The sequence below is a fragment of the Pipra filicauda genome, unplaced genomic scaffold (assembly GCF_003945595.2).
Source record: "Pipra filicauda isolate LSUMZ 115617 unplaced genomic scaffold, ASM394559v2 scaffold18_size4552066_pilon, whole genome shotgun sequence".
NCBI lineage: Eukaryota > Metazoa > Chordata > Aves > Passeriformes > Pipridae > Pipra > Pipra filicauda.
Window position 1 is genome coordinate 3,423,816 of NW_024104298.1, and position 6,696 is coordinate 3,430,511.

The window sequence follows — 6,696 nt, forward strand, 5'->3', positions numbered from 1 at the left end:
CAGGAACCGAGGTGGGGTGTCCCATGTCTTCTAGCAGGGCTGTTGATGGGAATGAACCCAGGAAAAAGCTATGCAGTTATGTGGGAGCATCTTCAGAACAACACACAGACACAACACACAGAATCCTGGAGCCATTTGAGTTGGAAAAGACATCTAAGATCATCTGGTTCAATTGTTAACCCAGCACTCCCAAGTCCACCACTAAACCATGTCCCCAGGTGCCACATTTACACTTTAATATATAGTAATTTATTATATAGAAGACCAATCATTGTTCTTTTAAACACCTCCAGGGTTTGTGACTCCACCAGGATAGCCTGTTTCAATGCTTGAAAACCCTTTCTGTGAAGAATTTTTTCCTAATATCCAGTGCAACTTGAGACTCTTTCCTCTTGGTAGATCCCTTTTTATTTGGAAGAAGAAACCAATCCCCACCTGGCTACAACCTCCCTTCAGTGGTTGTTGTAGAGAGTGATAAGGTCTCCCTTGAGCCTCCTTTTCTTCGAGTTAAACTCCCCCAGCTTCCTCAACTGCTTCTCACCAGGCTTGTGCTCCAGACCCTTCCCGAGCTCTGTTGCCCTTCTCTGGACTCACTCCAGCACATCAATGTCTTTCTTGTAGTGAAGGGCCAAAAACTGAACACAGTAAAGTATTGGCTAAAATTGAGGAAAAACATGGTGACAACCCTTACAGGAGAATGTCAGCCCAGTACATGCTGATAAATGAAAAGCAATGACAATCAGTAAGAAGAGTTTGGAAAGTCACAGATATTTTATTGACTTATAAACTGTGACAGTCTGAAAAAGGATTGGATCACTCCTGATGACAACTCTGCAGGAAAGCTTCTGCAGACTATGTAATCTGTGGGAGAAAAAAAGACAAATTATGTATTATGAGGCGAAAGACACAGGGAGGAAAACATTATAAACAGTATAATGTGATAGGTAAATGAATAATACACTGCCAACTGGCACACTGTGTTCAGCTTTGGTCAGTGCATTTGGAGGAGATAATACAGTAGCAGAGGGGATTCAGATAAAAAATAATTAAAATAAGTAGAGGAATGAAGAATTTTCTATGTGAAAAGATAAAAAGGATTAGGTTCATTTAATTTAAAGATGAAATAAGAGGGAATATATTAGAGGTTGCAATATGATGACTCTAATACAAATGAAATATCCTGTGCTCCTATTCAATGTTTCTCTCATTCAAAAAGTGGAAACATTACATGATTAAAATCCATAAGGAATGATAAAAGACTGCATTTTTTCTCACAACACAAATACAAAATTATTCTCTGTACTCTTTGTTATAGGAGCATTAAAATGGACTAAACACTTATAAAGAAAATTAGAATATGCAAATTCATTAAACCCAAGAAATATTTTTCAAGAAGTTGTGTATACATCATCTTTAGATTAAACAGATCCTGGTCTGATATCATATGCCAATTCCAGCATACATTCAGGAGAGGAAAGTATGGGAGGGAGAGTGCCATGAAATTTGTTTTTCTATAACTAGTGGCATTACTACTTTGGATATGATATCTCATGCCCTGTTGATACTAGTGACAAGCTGTTCATGAAGGTAAAATTCATCCTTTTACAATGGCAAAGCTTCTGGACTTTTCCTTGCACTGCTGTAAGCCAGTGAAGTTTAAATTCTGCATGTTTGCATGTTGAAAACCCACTGCCAGTGCAGACCCAAAGCATGCCTGCCCTGTGCCTCAGGCCAGAATAACAGAGAGGAAAAAAATCCTCTTCTGGTGTGAAAGGGGAAAAAAAATATTTTCCTGACAGATTATTTAAAAGCAAATAATAATACCGAGAGCTATTTGTAACTGTTTGGAAAAAACCTGAACAAGTCCCAGCAGAGACAGACTGGCAGGCAGAGAGTGGAGGAAATATTGCAGAGCTAATTAATTTATTACATAAATCCGTAGCTTTTCAAGTGATTATCACTCAATATAAACGCCATGAGAAAAAAAAAAAAAAGGAACAAAAGAGCTTTCAGGAGCATCAACCAGCATCCTTTTGGGAGGGTAAGACCAGTGTAGTATCGAACCTTCAGGAACAAGTGACTCATGACATGCTGCACGTAGCGGCCAGATTTGTCCAAAACCAAAAGCTTTTCCTTCCCCATACCTTAAAAAGTGAACAAACCAAACCAAACCCCCAAAAAATCTCCAAGCCCACATACAGTACAATGAGAGAGAGAGAGAGAGAAAAAAATTTAAACCCCCTGGTCTTTGTAACCCAGTTCCTCCTACATGCATTTCCCACAAACTGTCAACATCCCACAGGAATCTACCCACGTTACACATCACAGCACAATGCTCCCGACAAAGGCATCTCAACCCATGATGTTTCAGGCAGCCTTTCAAACCGCCTTCAGTGTATCTGGGTTCACAGCTCTGTAATTAGGTGTTAAGTTTGAGCAATCCGGGAATTTATGCAGGGAGATACCTCTTCGGCTGCTCAGCGTGATTTATGCCTGCATGGTCTGGCTGGAATGAACAAAGGTTTGCCCCGTGAAGAAAATGAGACTCTCCATACTTCTCGTAGGCTCCAGTTCAGTGAAGCACTTAAACGTATGTTCAGGTTCATCCCTATTTAAAACAGCCTTTAAACAAGCACAGGGAGCTCAGTGGTCCTTTCAGCTCCACGGGACTAAAGCAGGCATGTAACTGCTCTCCTGAACAGGCTTTCATTTACAAACAACATCAATAATAATGTTAATAATCATCGTCATAACAACATCTGCTCTGCTTGGCTTTACATGACAACACCAGGCTTCAGAAGTGAACTATGATAAATTAAAAGCATAGGTTCCTGCCATAAGCAAAGCTGGGAAGATAACATTGTGAATAACACTGATCCTTGCCAATGCAGTTTTCTTCAGTATATGCCAGAGTGTCGCAGGGTTAAAATGACCATTCAATGCCTCTTTGATGTGTGATTAACTCTCAGCAAGTGAATATTCCTAATGACCCAGAGAACTGAAGGCTGCGTCACATATTTCATTTCAGTCTTCAAAATCAGGGGGTTGGGACAAAAAAAAGTGGAAGAATATCATTTTAGGAGACCAGGAGGTAAAAGAGAAAATATAAGACAAAATTATTGGGCCATGTCAGCAGTCAGTCCTACAGAGGGCTGCACAGCATGTTTTCAGATGTTTTACTAATCATTACACTGGTACATGTTGAGAGAAATGCTGCTGGATGACTCTTCTCATACTCCAAGATATCTGCCCTGAACGGGAATAACAACAAATTTGGCAATCGATTCTTGAGGTTTCAGCACCTACCATATCTCGCATAACTCACTAATCTAAACACGGATCTGCCTCTGTTTTCACCACACATACCTTAATTACCACAAAACCTGATTTACATTGTTATCACTCAGGTGTATTAGATGTCTTCCTGCGGCCCCTTTCAACTTCCAGATGAACTTTGGATACACTGTAAGCCAGACAACACGTTGTGGCTCTATGGCTTACAGTGGCCTATTACAACTGATACTCTGATATTTCCTTTATTTTATTTAATTTACCTTCCTATACATTTCAGTTAACAATTATGAGAAAAGGATGGAGCCACTGGCATGCAGAACTCGGTGGTGTTCAAGGACACCTACCACACTGCCTGTAGGTGACTATCCAACCACAACTGTGATAAAAAAACACTTGCTTACTGTTGCAGCACATTTTTCCATTGTAATTTTTGTTTTTCTAAATCTAATCTTTATTCACACTTTCTTACGCTTCAAAGAAAAATTACAACATTTTACTATGGGTTAATTTTCTGAAGTAACTTTGCTTTTGAGGTTGCATCTGAAACAACCAAAATCTTTGCACTTGCTGTATATATGGGTATGTATATAAATACAGATGTATGCACGATAAAATATATGGAGGTATCTTGATTATGTTCCTTTGGAGGAAATATTCAAAATTACAAAAGAGAAAATTTAGTGGTCAAAAGACTCACATATCTCAACTGGGACATGGTGCAATTCTCCCATTTGATCTCTACTGTGACTTTGTGCAAACCACATTATTTCAGGAAATGTTCTGATCTCTCTAGTCAGTGATTGTGAAGCAACATTATAAAGGAGGTTTTTCAGGCATATTACCAGTTTCTTATTCCATGAAAATGCAAGGGAGGAGAAAAAGAACTCTTATCTTACTTAGTCATTCAACATTGGTATTAATGATATGCTCATATATATGTATTAACTTTCTGGATTTTATTTGTATCTTAATATTAATGTAAAACACATTGAAAGGCAAATCATAAAAGTGAGAATTTTTTAATGTCTGAATCATCACTGAAAGGACAGAGTGACAACATATGGATATTCTAACAGATGGTCCCAAGCCTGTAAACCTTAGGACCTGCCTGAGTGCATCACCAGACCTCATGGCTCATAGAAAGTGATTTAAACGTGAAACATCTGGGGTTTTATACAATTAGCTCTCAAAAAGCAAGCTTGCAACTCCCCCAAATATAAAAACTTATTTTTTGGGGAAAAAAAAATCACATTTTTTTAATTGTTTAAAGTACTTTTGCTCAGGTCACAGCTTTCCCATTGCGTGGCCACAGCTCATAGAAACCAGTAGGGGAGGGGACAGGTTTGGCAAAAAGGAAGTATGGGGATGCTGACCTGTTTTTGTTTGTTTGCTTTTTGTAAAAGTCATGGTGATAAAGGCCAACATAAATTACAGTTACTAAGCATATCAGTAATTATTAGGGAGAGCTGTTCCTAGTTCCAGTCCTAATTATGGTGCTAGTAATTTCAGATGGTTTTTTAACTCAGTGTGAGGGACTGCACAAAATCTGCCCATGAAAACAAGCAGTGACCATAAAGGTGTAAAATGAGATAATTACAGCCTGAAACAAAAGACAAAAAATGTTAGTACTCAATTATCTGAATGATAATTAAAACTTACATTTGATGGCCATAACTTAAGCATCTACTTAGGAACAGAAGCCATTTTGTTCCTTCTTGGTCCTGATTTACATTCCTACAACAGTGCTGGAATAAAAAGACAGAGCAGTGACCAAATGGAGGTGTCTGCATAGCCTTGAAGCAAAACATGCTCAGGATTTAAACTCCCTTTCCTGCAATGTGAGTTTTGTCAGGACCAATGGGCTCTTTGCTTTCATTCACAACAGGCACAGAGGCAACCAAGTTCAGGTTCAAGAGTCTCTCGAAAGGCTCTCCAAGCCCACGTGCCTTTCCCTGTCTCTGTGGTGTGAGAGCAGTGGACTCCTCAAGCTCTGCAGTGCCGCTGCAGCACAGCTGCCGTCGGAAACCTCCGGTGGGAAAGATCAACGGCAGAGCTGCTTCCATTTCTCAGGTGGAAAAAAGCCTGTTGTCAAAAAGCTCCTCCACGGAAAGCAAAGGAAGGAAGATCATCACCTGAGCAGCGTTGTAGGGTGATGGAGCCCCCACCCGCAACAGGGACTGCATCTCTCTTAACATCGACATCCCGAGCCTTCATTTTTTGATTTCTCCAGAGAAGGCATGTTTGGAGGGTTCTCCAGGAAGGCTGAAACCCTTTGAGTGCGTCAAGGTGGGACCAGCCCATCCCAAGCTGTGTCTCTGCACTAGCTCACAGACTGCCCAGCTTTTGCAAAAGAAAATAGTCTGGGCTGTGCAATGGGGAGCAATAAATAAGGCAAAAAGGAGAGGAAAGAGCAATTATGAGAAACAACTTCCAAATGATCACATCTTGATGTATTTATTTACACTGCTTTTCATAAATTCCCCTGGCCACCTTCTTAATCCCAAAGATTCTGAAATATGCGGCAGAATTGTTATTTTCCTTGGATTGGGATACATTCACCATCCACAACTCATTACTTGGGAACCCTTTTACAATTAAGTCTTTATTAAAACCTTTCAGGATAAATAGTAGGTAAACTTAGAACAGGTTCCCTCCAGGTTTTACCAATAGAAACAAGTGCTGTGTGTCCTGAGGGACAAGTGATTTTTCGCCAATAATGTATCAGGATGCTCCTCACAAAAGTATTCTCCCTTATTCCTTAATAAGCTCCATATCCCACGTGTCTGTGTTCATGCACACTCCTACAGTGAACAGGTGAGAGACTGGGAAATGTGTTTGTTTGGGATTTTTTTTCCCTTTTAAACAAAAATACCTTTTAAATTAAAAAAAAAAAAAAATTAAAAAAAAAAGAGGCAATACCTTGTCCCTTAATACATTAACTCTGCAGGAAAACAAATGGTTCCACAGAACATTAGCAGCAATCAAAGGGCAAACAATCTATAGTTAATCAAAGTAAACATTACAGATGACATAAGTCTGTTTTTGCTTACAGTAAATGAATGTATATAGGTATCTACTTGGGTAAATAGGCTTCACAAAAGTTGGGTTTTGTGTGGGGTTTTTTTTATTTTTTTTTTCCTGAGAAAACTCATAAAAATTGGAAATTACAAATAGATATCTTTATGTCCCACTGTGTAGTTGCTCATAAACTTCGTGCACATTTACTGTAAAAGTGAGATTGCCACTGATTATTACTGACTTAATGCAAGCCAAATATTTCTTTGAAGCAATCTCATGAGGAATATTTTAAATAGTTAAGATTAACTGATCACAGATGGAATTAAATGAAGTCATTATTTGAAAGTCCTGCTACCATGCAAGGTGTACTTTCCTCACAATATG

At 39.0% G+C, this 6,696-nt stretch overlaps 1 long non-coding RNA gene across 1 annotated transcript; it reads right to left on the reverse strand.

The window, feature by feature from the left end:
* Positions 1-747: 747 nt before the first annotated feature.
* Positions 748-5,353, reverse strand: LOC120323052. Its single transcript, XR_005563134.1, has 2 exons — positions 4,954-5,353; positions 748-861 (listed from the first exon to the last, which is right to left on the reverse strand). It is a non-coding gene; the product is annotated as an uncharacterized LOC120323052 (long non-coding RNA).
* Between the last annotated feature and the right edge of the window lie 1,343 nt (positions 5,354-6,696).